Below are 18,050 nucleotides of genomic sequence, written 5' to 3' on the forward strand. Positions count from 1 at the left end.
GAAAAGAAAAGGGAAAGAATTTTAAGAATAGCAATAGAAGATTTAGGCTTCGACAAAGAAAAGAAAGATGGATCAAAAGGAATGAAAATTGATAAAATAAAATAAAAAGTATGATAAGAGAATTTGAGCTAAAAAAAAAATAAACAAACAATTCATCCTAGCCAAAATTTAAGAGTTATTTTGGCATCTAATTGCCTAAAGCCGAATGAGTTCTATTTCGGCACCACCGTCCTTCCCATATTCAAATTCCTTGTGTTGCTCCTTAATTTTAGCCCTTAGCACAGTTTGAATTTCATTCAAACTCCTTCTTATCATTTAGCAGCCTTATCCACCCCTTGCACCGCTTCAGCACGCTTGTAAGAGAATCCTGATCAAACTCCAACTCCTTCCCCATGCGAGCAGCAAAATTGGTCCTTCGCACGCACAGTAGCTCGAACTCCAGACCTCCTCCTGTCCCTGCGCTCCATATCCTGCTGCTGGCCACTGCACCAATCTTTCCTTTATACCATAATAGGGTCACAATTAGTCTTAATATATTCCTCCTGAAGCCTCGATTATTTGTGAAATAAAAAGGAAATTTTGCCTGCTATACATTTCGAACCTGCGACCTTCTAAAAACACACATACGCTGCTTGCCACTGCACTGAAGTTCCTTTCATGACATAATCTTCTCACAATTAATTTTAAGGCTTAACTACTGCAGTCACGGCTACTTAAAAATAAATCAAAATTTCGCCTTCCCCTAGAATCGAACCCACATGCTCTCAGCATGCCTAGCACGCTGCTGCCACTGCGCCACAAGCGCTCCTTGTGGCATACTCCGTTTGTGAATTCTTTTAAAGCCTATTTTAGTGCAACCCGTTTACTTAAAACAATAAACGTCTCACGCGCTCCGTGCCTCAAACTGGAGTCCCCTTCAGCCTTCTAACGTCCCTTGCCACTGGGTTGAGTTCCTTATTGTGACATGAGTTAGCCCCAACAACTCTTAAGGCCTGCCTGCGACAGCCCTTAACTTAAAAACATGTTTGCGCACGCTGGGAATCGAACCCCAGCCTTCCTTCCTACTGCCTAGCATGCCTAACCACTGGGCCAAGCGTTCCTTTATGGCCAGCTTCTGCCCATCTTATTTTTAAGGCCTTATGCCCAGGTTTCCTTAAGAGGCAAAATTTAAGAATGTTGCTAAGGCTATGGGCCGAGCCCCAGACTTTTTCCCACACCATAAACCCTTCGTAATTTATTTAATTACTAACTAAGCATGTTAAATAAAAAGAATAAAAATTAAATCATCCCATTTATTCGGGCTATCTTCTACCCAAACTTGGACTCTAAACTCAATATTTCTAGGCCCAATTTTTGGGGCATTACAACTCTACCCCCTTAAAAAAAATTTCATCCTCGAAATTTTCCATCCAGCTATCGGTTTTCTAATACCGACTATTGCATTATGCTTCCGCTGCACACTCTGATTAAAAATAATTTTTAGTATGACCCAAAACACCTAATTACCAAAGTAATGAAACATTTATCAAGCACGCATACAACTCGTAACACACACTTAAATAGAATAAGTTTGGTCGTGTCTTAACATGTTTCATAGAATGAGGCTCGGTCTTTTGAGAACTAGAATCCTTCCTCTTCTTACACACCAAGCACCCTACTTGAAGCGTTTCCCTAATTTCCTTAACCTTGGTCTCCCATACTTCTCCTACCACTTTCCTTACTAACTCGGCCAGTGCCTCAGTCCCAAGCTCCGAGTTATCGATACCCGAAGTTGGCAGACTTCGCTTACCCTCAGAATCCATATCAACACTCTACATTATCAGTATGCATAACAATAACTACCAAGATCTCAATTTAGAAATTTTAGTATTTATACAGATGTCCTATGCATAAAGAGTATTTCAAAGTTCTTGTTTTCGCAGTGTCGTATCCTAGCTACAGACTCAGTCTTCTAAAGTTTTCAATTTTCTCTACTATCTCAGTTTCTACAGTTTCAGTATTACCCTAACTATAGAATCATAGTAGGGTCTCAGTACAGTAGTATAAGAGTATTTCAATATAGTATAGTATAAAAATACTTACAGACTTGGTGTCGGGGATTCAATTGCCACTTCATCAGTTATCAAATTTCAAAAACCCAAAAAAACTTAAACTATTTTAAGATTGAACCTTAAAACATGTATACCTTGTAAAATATCTTTGAAACGAACTTTCCAAAACCGTTTCCAACATACCCTTCTTGGGCCTAAGTTTAGCAAATTTTTTTGAAAAGCTTTTTGGACCCGATCCACAGCCGAGTTATTGTAACCGGGCTCTGATACCACTAAATGTAACACCTCAAACCTGGCCCAGATGTTACGACCGAATCCGACGTGTCACATTAAAGCGTTACTAGAAAAGTCATGTTTTATCTAAAGTCTTTTTTATTGTTTAAAGAATATCTTCGTTATAGATTGAAGTGAATGGAAGCTGTGCACCAAGTAGGATGCCAGAAAAAAGGAGGCAAGTCAATTAGATTGCTTAAGTACCCAGCTTTCCGCGGATCCAATCCTAGACATGCACACAACCATTGCCTCACTTTAACTGAGTGATTGTTCAGGGAAAACCAATTCGTTTAAAACCATTTGAAAAGGTTATTAATTTTGAAAACGTTTTCATTGCGGAAGCTTTGCTTTGTTAACATGATATTTTGAAATCAAGTAACCTTTTTTAAAACGTGCCCTAGAGCTATTCAATTTCAAACAATGAAAACAATATCATATCTAAGCTAACCAAAACATACTAAAAATAATTAAAAATAATTAAAGCGGCCTTGTTACAACTTAAAACCCAAAACAACTAAAATAAGTAAATACTGATCAAACACATGAAGAAAACTGAATCTGTAGAACATGTGGCCACTCCGAATCCCTCACGGCTCCAAGTCCACTATGTTTGGAGATTTCCTACATGGATGAAATTAAAGGGTGAGTTTGGAAAACTCAGTGTGTAAAATAACCCAACCATAGTCCAAATCAGATCAAACCGTAGAAATAGATTAAGTTGGTCCTTAGCCCTAAACAGAATTTAGAATGAAGCCCGTAGGCCCATAACAGATACAGAATAGATATATCATGTATGCAGAAAACCCAACCCATATCCATCCGTATACACCCCCGTACCAACCTTACACCATGTGGGGAGACAACTTGTGACATCCCTAATATGACCCTAGCCAGAAAGTGGTTTTGGGACCACAAAACCGAGTCATAAAAATAATTAATTGTTATATTCTATGCTTATTATGGGTGTACATGCATATGTGGAAGTTTCATTCTCTAATTTTTCCAATTGCATGAGAAATTATTAAATAGGGATTAATATGAGACATGGTGAAATATGATAGGCTAATTTTAAATGGCTTATTAATGCATGTTAACACAAGGGTGGACTTGCATGTCAAATGGCCCAAATTCTTTTATAGTGGCCGGCCAAGATGGTTGTTGATGGGCAATATATATGTTTAATTGGATATTATAATAAGAAATGGCATTATTTGAGATAAAATAATATTAGTGAAATAAGGTAAAGAAAACAAAGGGAAGGAATGCTCATCTTTCTTCTTCTTCATTGCCAAAATTGAGAAAGGAAAGATTGAAAAAAAGAAACCAAGGCATTCGGCCATGGCTATTTCAATGGAAAGGTATGCATTGTGATTTTTTTTACTAATTGATATTGAGATTAAGTTGATAAGTGTATAGTCTAGTTAACCCATAACAAAATTCATGGATTCATTGTTGGGAGGTAAGAATGGTAGTTGCCGTATGTATGGGTATATATGCACTTTGGAAAGGAGATTTTTGGTGTCATTTGAGTTCTTTTTATGAATATATGTGCATGGGTATTCGGTCATGTTATAGATTCATGTTGAAAAATGTTTAATGCTTAATGTGTTATATAATTGTACTTGTGAATGAACTTGAGAATATCTAAATTATTGGTTGGAGGTGCCGAATGTGGCCTTGGGTGAGTTTTAAAGAATAAAAATTTAGGTGACTAGAGGTCAATGACATTCGGCCAAAGGCTTGTGTGCTAGCAAAATCGGTATAAGTGTTATTTTGATGTGTTGAATGGAGTAAGTTAGATGTTAGAACACATAAGGATTCGGCATTTCTATGACAACCGATATAAGTGTATGAAAGGCTAAGTTTAAGTAGTAAGGCTGAATAGGTTATAGATAAGGCACTTGTGAGTTTTTGGCCAAGCAATTTACCAATTAGATTAGAGTTCTTGTGACATTTAATGTTAAGTTTATTTTGGTGTATTCGGCCATCTAATTAAGTATATAGGTGGTGTTGAATTTAATCTTGCACATTCGGCTATATGGGTGTATACACTTGTGATACTATCCTTGATTTGGATGGTTGGCAATAGGGTGATAGCCTATGGGTGTGAACCAAATAGTTCAAAAGCATGGGGTAGAAGGATAAGAATTTGCCATGTGTATCCTATGAAATGAAAATTTTAAGTTTGATACAACTATTTTACAAGAGGTTGAATGAGTTAATTCATTTGTTTAAGCTCAAGATCCTAAAGGAGAGGCGTCCAACAAGGGGAAAATGAAGGTCATCGAGTAGCCAACTTGGAATTATTTTACCCAACACAAGGTAATTCATTAAGCATATGTTTGATGTCGATTTAAATGAGCATGATATCTATGCGATTACGTTCAATAAAACAAAATGTATATAAAAATGTATGTGTATGGAATGATGACATTGTTGAATGTAAAAAGGTAGTGAAATGTGTAGAGTGTTTGGTTTCGGCACTAAGTGTGCGGGCAATAAGTGTGCACGGTGACGAGATTGGCACTAAGTGTGCAAGCTTGAAATGTATGGCACTAAGTGTGAGAGCTTAAATTATATGGCACTATGTGTGCGAGCTTAAATCACATGGCACTAAGTGTGCGTGATCGATTATTAAGCACTATGTGTGCGAACTCAATATATATCTTCGATCGATTATTTACATGGAGGGTGTGACTTTATCGAGTTGATCATGGACAGCGGAAAGAGTAAGTACCTTGAGTTCATGGCGAATAGGCGCTATGTTCATGCTCGGGGTTGAGCTTGGTAAGTTTTGAACCTATGTGATGATTACAATTGCAGTCACGTAAATAAGGTATCGTGGAATAGATGAAAGTTCATTTATTTGCATGATTGTAGCGAAAATGAAATGATGTATGGAAATGCCTCAATTATCCTATTGAATAGTATATGAAATGTCATTGGGTGAATTGGTATGAGATTTAACCGTAAGGTCCAAGGAACTATGACATAGTTCGGTATGGATGGAGAAATTAGCCTCGTATCATTTGTTTCCTCTTGTGACAATTTTATTATTATTGGATGGTAGTGCAGTGCTTATGACTTACTGAGTTATATACTCATTCGGTGTTTGCTTGTCACCTATTTTAGGTTTCTTGGATTCGTCCTTTTTGCGTGCTCGGGACCGTCATCGAAGTCATCACACCGACTAGCAACCATTTTGGTACTTTCTTCTTACTTGGTCTAGAAGAACATTTCGGCATGTATAGGCTATAACGTTTTGTCTGAATTTTGGTATGTAAACTTTTAGCCATGCGAAAATGGCATAAATGTTCGGTTGGATTTGGTTCTATGATGTTTGGACACAAGTCTTGATAATTCGGTTTTGGTTGAGTATTGGTTGAGGCCTACTCGATTATTATACCATATGTCATGGCTGATTATTTTCGGTGTTAAATTTATGATATGGTAATAATCTAGTAGGGAGATGCTCGGTAATGATTAGCCTTTGGCATGGCTAGTCATGGTCATAAATTGAGATATGTATGATGAATTACTAGTTAGATCAAGGAAAAATCATGAAATAGGCATAGTTTATTTTAGTAACAGATGCTGACAGCAGCAGTGATGTGAGATCAAAAAATCACTAAAAACAGTAGAAAGGGAATTAAATAGTGAATAAATTATGTAATCGAAGCTTGACGAGTCTATTTTTATATAGAAGAAACGAAACATCCATATGAGCTGTATGTTGGGAGATATTTAATTTCTCGCGGAACATGGCCAGGGCGAATTCTGGATCCCCTGTCGTGACTTAGAAAATTCACCGTAAATCTTATCGAAATAATTAGAGGGCGTGCTTTATATGTGCAGATTCAATATCAAGTCTAGTTTCATTAGAGACAAACAACATAGGGATAAAATCCCTGTACAGGGAGATATTTAAATCGTAAGGTACAGAGGTCAGTGTAGTCGAACCTTGTAACAGGGGAGATTTTAACAAATAAACTATACTAATTGGCCCAACCAAAAATTCTAAAAAAAATTCTACCATATAGATATATGAGTCTAGTTTCGTAGAAAATTTACGGAATTGGATTTTGAGTTTCAGAACTCAAGATATGATTTTTAAAGCGACTACGATACAGTTAGCCAGCTTGCCTGGAACAAGAAAAAAATAGGGGGAAATAAATAAAGTAAGCTCGGTAACACCTCGTGTTCGATTTCCGGTAATGGTCACGGGATCGGGGTGTTACATTTGATTGGTATCAGAGCTATGGTTTAGTCGGTTCTAGGACTACCATAGCGCGTATGAGTCTAGCTATACATGCCAAATGTTAGTGCTTAATAATGTGATGACTTCTGACGGTTAAAATTTTTGTTTTGATTAGTAAATGGAACCCGGGGTAGAGAGACCCTTAGCGGATGACGTTGAAAGTGTAGCAGCTGCTCCTGCACAAGGGACACCGCCTGTTGAACCTCAGTCATCTGCGAATAATCAAGATGAGGGGGCAAAACAAGCCTTCTTCACCATGATGAATGAGTGGGTCGCGCAATATGCCCGAACCAATCCAGTTGTCCAACCATTCCCGAATTTAAATACTCCACCCCAAGAGCCCATAATGCCATCGCCATCGATCCGTGAGGTTGAGTAAACCACCGTAGACTTGATTAGGAAGCGCGGGGTAGGGAGTTCAAGGCCATAGTTACCGATGATGCCGAAAGGGCCGAAGTTACGCTTGATAACACCATTCGGTGTTTGATGAACTCATGCACACCGATGAATGTCTAAAGTGTGCTATATCCTTGTTGCGAGACTCAGCCTACTATTGGTGGAGGACCTTGATTTCCATAGTCCCAAAGGAACAAGTTACTTGGGATTTCTTTCAAACGGAATTTCGAAAGAAATACATTAGTCAACGGTTCATCGATCAAAAGCGTAAGGAATTCTTGGAGCTCAAGTAAGGCCGTATGACAGTATCTGAATACGAACATGAGTTCGTAAAACTTAGTCGGTATGCTCGGGAGTGTGTGGCTGATGAGGTTGCTATGTGCAAAAGATTTGAAGAAGGATTGAATGAAGATTTAAAGCTACTGGTGGGTATTTTGGAGATAAAAGAATTTGTAACACTGGTTGAACGAGCCTGCAAGGCGGAAGAACTTCGAAAGGAGAAGAAGAAGGCTGAATTTGAAGCTAGAGACTATCGTAAAATATCGACGGGTAAAGCTCCATTTTCAGCTGTAAAGAGGTTCAGGGAGGCACAAATAAGTCAAAGACGACTGCGGGGATTTCCATTAGAGCACGACCATCGATGGACTCACGAGCTACTTCGGTTGCTAGTGTGGGCAATAATCGTCAAGAAAAGCCTGAATGCCCCCAATGTGGAAGACGACACATAGGTGAATGTTGGGGTAAGTCCGCTATCAGGCTCATTACGGATGCGGTTCAAGGACCACTTCATTAGAGATTGCACGAGCTAGATGAGAAGAATAAGATGCAAGGTGCAAGACCTAGTGGGACGACGGCTAGAGGTAGACCCCCGAGAATTTCAGGAGGTAGGGGTGGTAATCAGAGAGGGGCCTCTGATACGGTTGTTCGATCCGAGACCCGTGCTCCTGCTAGAGCATATGCCATCCGCGCACGAGAGGAGGCATCCTCCCCTGACGTTATCGCTGGTACTTTCACTCTCTTTGATACTAGTGTGATTGCATTGATTGACCCTGGCTCTACTCATTCATATGTATGTGAAACCTTAGCATCCAATAAGACTCTACCTGTTGAGTCTACTGAGTTCCTAATTCGAGTGTCAAACCCTTTGGGTCAATATGTACTTGTTGATAAAGTGTGTAAGAGATGTCCCCTAATAATCCGAGAATCCTATTTTCCGGCCGATTTGATGCTCTTACCGTTCGATGAATTTGATGTTATACTTGGTATGGATTGGTTGACCGCACATGATGCAGTGGTGAACTGCAAAAGGAAAACCATTGATTTGAGGAGTGCAAATAATGAGGTAGTCCGAGTTGAGTCTACTGAATTAAAGGGGGCGCCAGTGATAATATCTTCAATGATCGCTCAGAGATATGTGAAAAAGGGGTGTGAAACATACCTTGCGTATGTGTTTGATAGCAAAGAGACGGAAAGGAAACTTGAATCAGTACCAGTGGTTTGTGAGTATTCAGATGTTTTTCCTAAAGAGTTACCGGGATTGCCACCGGTTCGAGAGGTGGAATTCGGCATCAAAATTGTACCTGTACCACGCCAATCTCAATAGCCCCGTATCGTATGGCATTAACGGAATTAAAGGAATTGAAGGTTCAATTGCAAGAATTGACGAATAGAGGTTTCGCTCGACCGAGTTCTTCACCATGGGGCGCACCAGTGTTGTTTGTGAAAAAGAAGGATGGAACCATGAGATTGTGCATCGACTATCGTCAGTTGAATAAAGTGACAATAAAGAATAAATATTCGTTGACACGTATTGATGATTTGTTTGATCAATTAAAGGGAGCATCAGTGTTTTCAAAGATTGATTTGAGATCTGGTTATTATCAGTTGAGGGTTTGAGACTCGGACATACCCAAAACTGCTTTTAGAACGAGGTACAGTCACTACGAATTCTTAGTGATGCCATTTGGGCTCACTAATGCCCCTGCGGTATTTATGGATTTAATGAATCGAGTTTTCAGGCCATACTTGGATCGGTTTGTAGTTGTGTTTATTGATGATATTTTAGTTTATTCACAAGGTGAAGCTGAACATGTCGACCATTTGAGATTAGTATTACGATTTTACGAGACAAGCGATTATATAAAATTCAAGAAATGTGAATTTTGGTTGAGAGAGGTTAGCTTTTTAGGGCACGTGGTGTCCGCATCGGGTGTCAGAGTGGACCCGAACAAAATTTTGGCCATAGTCGATTGGAAACCTCTAAGGAATGTTACTGAAGTTAGGAGCTTTTTGGGGCTTGCCAGATACTATCGACGGTTTGTAAAGGGTTTTTCGATGATAGCTGCACCGTTGACAAAACTACTTCAAAAAGATGTTAAGTTCGAGTGGTCGGAACACTGTCAGGAAAGTTTCGATCGACTAAAAACCTGTTTAACCGAGGCCCCAGTGCTAGTACAGCCGGAGTCCGATAAAGAGTTTGTCATTTACAGTGACGCATCCTTGCTTGGGCTAGGTTGTGTATTGATGCAAGAAGGTCGAGTTGTGGCTTACGCGTCGAGACAATTAAAGCCACATGAGAGAAACTATTTGACCCATGACCTTGAATTAGCAGCCATAGTGTTCGCCTTGAAAATATGGCGACATTACTTGTTTGGAGAAAGGTGTCATATTTATTCGGACCACAAGAGTCTTAAATATTTGATGACTCAAAGAGATCTAAATCTGCGACAAAGACGTTGGCTTGAGTTGTTGAAAGACTATGAACTTGTCATTGATTATCACCCGGGAAAGGCCAACGTGGTGGCCGATGCTTTAAGTCGTAAAGCACTGTTTGCTTTGAGAGCGATGGATGCTCACCTATCCGTTTCACCCGATGAGGTGCTAGTAGTTGAATTAGAGGCCAAACCATTATTGATTCATCAAATACTTGAATCTCAGAAAGTCGACGCTAAATTGGTCACTAAACGAGCTGAATGTGTTTCGAATGAGGAATCAGAGTTTCGGATTGACGACAATGATTGCTTGATGTTCAAGGGTCGATTATGTATTCCAAGAAATTCGAAACTTGTTTCGATGATTTTGGACGAGGCTCACAGTAGTCGAATGTCAGTCCACCCGGGTAGTACTAAAATGTACAATGACCTGAAACGCCAATTTTGGTGGCCCGGTATGAAACGAGACATTTCTGAATTTGTTTCAAAGTGTTTGATATGTCAACAAGTAAAAGTGGAACATCAAGTGCCATCGGGATTACTTCAGCCAATCATGATACCCGAATGGAAGTGGGATCGAGTAACAATGGACTTTGTATCTGGGTTACCATTGACTCAGAATAAGAAAGACTCGGTCTGGGTCATTGTCGATAGATTGACCAAGTCTGCTCATTTAATCCCTGTTCGTACGGATTTTTTGCTCGATAAATTGGCAGAATTATACGTCTCCCAAATTGTTCGATTGCATGGGGTACCTATTTCTATCGTGTCGGATAGAGACCCAAGATTTACATCGCGGTTTTGGAAGAAATTACAAGAAGCATTGGGTACTAAGATGCATTTTAGCACTGCATTTCATCCCCAGACTGATGGTCAATCTGAACGAATAATTCAAATACTCGAGGATATGTTGAGATGTTGTGTCTTGGAGTTTTGTGGTTCATGGGAAAGATATTTGCCTTTGATTGAATTTGCTTATAACAATAGCTTTCAATCAAGCATTAAGATGGCGCCTTACGAGGCTTTATACGGTCGTAAATGCCGTACCCCATTATTTTGGACCGAACTTAATGAGAGTAAAATCTTCGGGGTTGATTTGATTAGAGACGCGGAGCAAAAAGTAAAAGTGATCCGTGAAAGTCTAAAGGCAGCTTCGAATCGCCAGAAGTCGTATGCGGATTTGAAAAGAAAAGACATTGAATATCAGGTTGGGGAAAAAGTATTTCTCAAAGTTTCACCCTGGAAGAAGGTGCTTAGATTTGGTCGTAAGGGCAAATTGAGTCCGAGGTTCATCGGGCCGTATGAAGTATCCGAACGAGTTGGGCCAGTCGCATACCGATTAATTTTACCCCCTGAGCTTGAAAAGATTCACAACGTTTTCCATGTCTCGATGCTTCGACGATATAGGTCTGACCCGTCGCACGTAATCACTCCACCTGAGATCGAGATTCAGCCTAATTTGAGTTATGAAGAAGAACCGGTTCGTATTTTGATGCGTGAAGTAAAAGAGTTGTGAAATAAGAAAATCCCATTAGTGAAGGTGTTGTGGCATAAACACGGAATTGAAGAAACCACTTGGGAACTTGAGGACTCTATGAAAGAGCAATACCCGAGCCTATTTACCGGTAAGATTTTCAGGGACTCAAATTTCTTAAGTGGGGGAGAGTTGTGACAGCCCTAATATGACCCTAGCCGGAAAGTGGTTTCGGGACCACAAAACCGAGTCATAAAAATAATTAATTGTTATATTCTATGCTTATTATGGGTGTACATGCATATGTGGAAGTTTCATTCTCTAATTTTGCCAATTGCATGAGAAATTATTAAATAGGGATTAATATGAGACATGGTGAAATATGATAGGCTAATTTTAAATGGCTTATTAATGCATGTTAACACAAGGGTGGACTTGCATGTCAAATTGCACAAATTCTTTTATAGTGGCCGGCCAAGATGGTTGTTGATGGGCAATATATATGTTTAATTGGATATTATAATAAGAAATGGCATTATTTGAGATAAAATAATATTAGTAAAATAAGGTAAAGAAAACAAAGGGAAGGAATGCTCATCTTTCTTCTTCTTCATTGCTGAAATTAAGAAAGGAAAGATTGAAAAAAAGAAACCAAGGCATTCGGCCATGGCTATTTCAATGGAAAGGCATGCATTGTGATTTTTTTTACTAATTGATATTTGAGATTAAGTTGATAAGTGTATAGTCTAGTTAACCCATAACAAAATTCATGGATTCATTGTTGGGAGGTAAGAATGGTAGTTGCCGTATGTATGGGCATATATGCACTTTGGAAAGGAGATTTTTGGTGTCATTTGAGTTCTTTTTATGAATGTATGTGCATGAGTATTCAGTCATGTTATAGATTCATGTTGAAAAATGTTTAATGCTTAATGTGTTATATAATTGTACTTGTGAATGAACTTGAGAATATCTAAATTATTGGTTGGAGGTGCCGAATGTGGCCTTGGGTGAGTTTTAAAGAATAAAAATTTAGGTGACTAGAGGTCAATGACATTCGGCCAAAGGCTTGTGTGCTAGCAAAATTGGTATAAGTGTTATTTTGATGTGTTGAATGGAGTAAGTTAGATGTTGGAACACATAAGGATTCGGCATTTCTATGACAACCGATATAAGTGTATGAAAGGCTAAGTTTAAGTAGTAAGGCCGAATAGGTTATAGATAAGGCACTTGTGAGTTTTTGGCCAAGCAATTTACCAATTAGATTAGAGTTCTTGTGACATTTAATGTTAAGTTTATTTTGGTATATTCGGCCATCTAATTAAGTATATAGGTGGTGTTGAATTTAATCTTGCACATTCGGCTATATGGGTGTATACACTTGTGATACTATCCTTGATTTGGATGGTTGGCAATAGGGTGATAGCCTATGGGTGTGAACCAAATAGTTCAAAAGCATGGGGTAGAAGGATAAGAATTTGCCATGTGTATCCTATGAAATGAAAATTTTAAGTTTGATACAACTATTTTACAAGAGGTTGAATGAGTTAATTCATTTGTTTAAGCTCAAGATCCTAAAGGAGAGGCGTCCAACAAGGGGAAAACGAAGGTCATCGAGTAGCCGACTTAGAATTATTTTACCCAACACAAGGTAAGTCATTAAGCATATGTTTGATGTCGATTTAAATGAGCATGATATCTATGCGATTACGTTCAATAAAACGAAATGTATATAAAAATGTATGTGTATGGAATGATGACATTGTTGAATGTAAAAAGGTAGTGAAATGTGTAGAGTGTTTGGTTTCGACACTAAGTGTGCGAGCAATAAGTGTGCACGGTGACGAGATTGGCACTAAGTGTGCAAGCTTGAAATGTATGGCACTAAGTGTGAGAGCTTAAATTATATGGCACTATGTGTGCGAGCTTAAATCACATGGCACTAAGTGTGCGTGATCGATTATTAAGCACTATGTGTGCGAACTCAATATATATCTTCGATCGATTATTTACATGGAGGGTGTGACTTTATCGAGTTGATCATGGACAGCGGAAAGAGTAAGTACCTTGAGTTCATGGCGAATAGGCGCTATGTTCATGCTCGGGGTTGAGCTTGGTAAGTTTTGAACCTATGTGATGATTACAATTGCAGTCACGTAAATAAGGTATCGTGGAATAGATGAAAGTTCATTTATTTGCATGATTGTAGCGAAAATGAAATGATGTATGGAAATGCCTCAATTATCCTATTGAATAGTATATGAAATGTCATTGGGTGAATTGGTATGAGATTTAACCGTAAGGTCCAAGGAACTATGACATAGTTCGGTATGGATGGAGAAATTAGCCTCGTATCATTTGTTTCCTCTTGTGACAATTTTATTATTATTGGATGGTAGTACAGTGCTTATGACTTACTGAGTTATATACTCATTCGGTGTTTGCTTGTCACCTATTTTAGGTTTCTTGGATTCGTCCTTTTTGCGTGCTCGGGACCGTCATCGAAGTCATCACACCGACTAGCAACCATTTTGGTACTTTCTTCTTACTTGGTCTAGAAGAACATTTCGGCATGTATAGGCTATAATGTTTTGTTTGAATTTTGGTATGTAAACTTTTAGCCATGCGAAAATGGCATAAATGTTCGGTTGAATTTGGTTCTATGATGTTTGGACACAAGTCTTGATAATTCGGTTTTGGTTGAGTATTGGTTGAGGCCTACTCGATTATTATGCCATATGTCATGGCTGATTATTTTCGGTGTTAAATTTATGATATGGTAATAATCTAGTAGGGAGATGCTCGGTAATGATTAGCCTTTGGCATGGCTAGTCATGGTCATAAATTGAGATATGTATGATGAATTACTAGTTAGATCAAGGAAAAATCATGAAATAGGCATAGTTTATTTTAGTAACAGATGCTGACAGTAGCAGTGATGTGAGATCGAAAAATCACTAAAAACAGTAGAAAGGGAATTAAGCAGTGAATAAATTATGTAATCGAAGCTTGACAAGTCTATTTTCATATAGAAGAAACGAAACATCGATATGAGCTGTATGTTGGGAGATATTTAATTTCTCGCAGAATAGGGCCAGGGCAAATTCTGGATCCCCTGTCATGACTTAGAAAATTCACCGTAAATCTTATCGAAATAATTAGAGGGCGTGCTTTATATGTAAAGATTCAATATCGAGTCTAGTTTCATTAGAGACAAACGAAATAGGGATAAAAGCCCTGTACAGATAGATATTTAAATCGTAAGGTACAAAGGTCAGTGTAGTCAAACCTTGTAACAGGGGAGACTTTAACAAATAAACTATACTAATTGGCCCAACCAAAAATTCTAAAAGAAATTCTTCCATATAGATATATGAGTCTAGTTTCGTGGAAAATTTACGGAATTGGATTTCGTGTTTCAGAACTCAAGATATGATTTTTAAAGCGACTATGATACGCTTAGCCGACTTGCACGAACAAGAAAAAATAGGGAAATAAATGAAGTAAGCTCGGTAACACCTCGTGTTCGATTTCGATATGATCCGGGATTAGGTGTTACACAACTCGACCCACCCATCCGCTACAAGTTACGAATTTGCGGCATGGTCGCTGAAGCGAATATTGTGACCTAGTCACCAGATACAGATATTGTGGTAGAGCCACCAGAACAGATATTTGTGGCATAGCCACCAAAACGCTTCCTCCATCAATATAACCCATATCCCATGTAACAGGTATACATTTCATGGCATACAACATACAGAATCAGAATATCATGCATTTCAGTCAAAATTAACACTAAGGATATAATGGTCACTTTGCACCTAGGGGTATAATGGTAGTTTTTATACTTAGGGGTATTTTAGTAAATCTACTATTTTAGGGTTTTTATGCATATTACAGCCATTAACGTATTAACAGAAACACTTACCAAGCATTTTTACCGAATTGGGCCCGTTGGCCCATTAACCCAATTTCGACCCGTTAAGCCCAAATATATCGAAGTGCACGAAATTGCGCACTCTGCAATCTTACCACTGGAGATTACCAAGTTTAACAAACAACTATCCCACTAGCGCTCGAACGCTCGCAAGTCCACAAAATGCCGGCTCTTCGGCATTTCGACTTTTTGGCTTTTACCGATCTACTCTATAAGTGGGTGTCGTTTACACACCTACTTTACGACGAAACATTGACGAGTTCCACACATGAGCAGCCTACAATCGGTTACTATAACATTATATTTAAAACTCGATAACAACTTAACACATCAAACCCTTACCATATTCGGCTATAGTCCATATCTTTAACCCTTACCTTTATCGATCTCCAACTACCAGATCTAGATGCTCCAACAGTGTCAACCCTCTATGCTCCCTGATTGCTTGTCCTTAAATCCACACTAAATACATATGAAACCAAAAGAAGAGGCTAATAAAGCCTTTAGTCGAAAACGACAGTCTCCCTAAGTGATTAAGGACTTGTCAGCTTTTCATAATAAACCCAAAATAACGAATGGATAGAAAGATCTGAGCACTTACCGAGGATCTACTTGCCAGAAACGTTTCGAAGTACCTTCCTATTCCAAATTTTTTGTAGATCAAATCCCAAAAATACAAGAAGAGAACAGATCTAGTGATTCAGTTTCTAGAACCTATTCTGAGGTATGCTTAATTCAGTTTAAGGAGAAAATACAAGAATAACGAAGAAAAAGAATAGAGGATTTGGCTAAGGAGTAAAGTCGGCTATCACATAGTGTGGTTTGGCTTTTCGAAGGGTAATCGGTTAGCAATGGTTTGAGAGAGATTGGTAGAAGAAAAAGAAAAGGGAAAGAATTTTAAGAATAGCAATAGAAGAGTTAGGCTTCAGCAAAGAAAAGAAAGATGGATCAAAAGGAATGAAAGTTGATAAAATAAAATAAAAATATGATAAGAGAATTTGAGCTGAAAAAAATAAAAAAAACAATTCATCCTAGCCAAAATTCAAGAGCTATTTCGGCATCTGATTGCCCAAAGCCGAATGAGTTCTATTTCGGCACCACCATCCTTCCTATATTCAAATTCCTTGTTTTGCTCCTTAGTTTTAGCCCTTAGCACAGTTTGAATGACGTTTAGCAGAGCCTTATCCACCCCTTGCACTGCTTCAGCACGCTACTAAGAGAGTCCTGATCAGACTCCAACTCCTTCCCTACGCGAGCAGCAAAATTGGTCCTTCGCGCACACAGCAGCTCGAACTCCAAACCTCCTCCTGTCCCTGTGCTCCATATCCTGCGACTGGCCACTGCACCAATCTTTCCTTTATACCATAATAGGGTCACAATTATTCTTAATCTATTCCTGCTGAAGCCTCTGGTACTTGCAAAATAAAAAGGAAATTTCACCTGCTATACATCTCGAACCTGTGACCTTCTAAACACACACATACGCTGCTTGCCACTGCACCGATGTTCCTTTCATGACATAATCTTCGCACAATTAATTTTAAGGCTTAACTGCTACAGTCACCGCTACTTAAAAATAAATCAAAATTTTGCCTTCCCCTGGAATTGAACCCACATCCTCTCGGCATGCCTAGCACGCTGCTGCCACTGCGCCACAGGCGCTCCTTGTGGCATACTTCGTTCGCGAATTCTTTTAAAGCCTATTTTAGTGCAACCCGTTTACTTAAAAAAATAAATGTCTCGTGCGCCTCGTGCCTCGAACTGGGGTCCCCTTCAGCCTTCTAACATCCCTTGCCACTGGGCTGAGTTCCTTATTGTGACATGAGTTAGCCCAAACAACTCTTAAGGCCTGCCTGCGACAGCCCTTGACTTAAAAACATGTTTGCGCACACTGGGAATCGAACCCCGGCCTTCCTTCCTGCTGCCTAGCGTGCCTAACCATTGGGCCAGGCGTTCCTTTTTGCCCAGCATCTGCCCAACTTATTTTTAAGGCCTTATGCCCAGATTTCCTTAAGAGGCAAAATTTAAGAATGTTGCTAAAGCTATGGGCCGAGCCCCAGACTTTTTCCCACACCATAAACCCTTTGTAATTTATTTAATCACTAACTAAACATACTAAATAAAAATAATAAAATTAAATCATCCCATTTATTCGGGCCGTCTTCTACCCGAACTCGGACTCCAAACCCAATATTTCTAGGCCCAATTTTTGGGGCGTTACACTTATCAAACCTCTTCGGTTTATAAATGCTCACAATATAATTTCATTGATATTCAGATGCCATAGTCCAACTATGGTCTTACACATATTGCCAAGGCCCTGCCATGGTCTTTCATTTACATGCCATAACCCAGTATGGTCTTATTATTCAATTGCCATAGCCCGGCTATGGTCTTTTTCGGCAACTTGCCTTGCTCAACTCATACATTTCATGTAATATCTCAACATTTATCCAATAGAATAAATACTATCTCAATTCCATCCACTCAATAAATGTATACACATTTAAATTCAATTGTACAAACTTACCTCGTATACGAAATTGATGTATCGGGTCGACTACTCGATAATCTTGCTTTTCTCCTGATCTAAATCTGAATTCTTTCTTTCTTGATCTATATAAATTAAAAATTGACTTATTCAATTACATATTCTTTAAATTTAGTCCAAAAATACACATTTAGGCATATTTGCATATTAGCCCCTAAACTTTAACATTTTATCAATTTAATACTTATTTCACAAATACACAAAATTCACATAAATTGTTTAAACCAAAGCTTAGCCGAATAACGCATAAGTCCCTTGCAGCCCAAAACTTTCATTTATTTCACATTTCAACCCCTCAATTTACATAATTCATAATTTAACCCCTTTTTGCCATTTTTGTCAAAAATCACTTTACAAAAACTATTAATATATTAATTAACCTTCATAATCTATCAT

This window comes from Gossypium arboreum, chromosome 7, assembly GCF_025698485.1.
Source record: "Gossypium arboreum isolate Shixiya-1 chromosome 7, ASM2569848v2, whole genome shotgun sequence".
In the NCBI taxonomy this organism is placed as follows: domain Eukaryota; kingdom Viridiplantae; phylum Streptophyta; class Magnoliopsida; order Malvales; family Malvaceae; genus Gossypium; species Gossypium arboreum.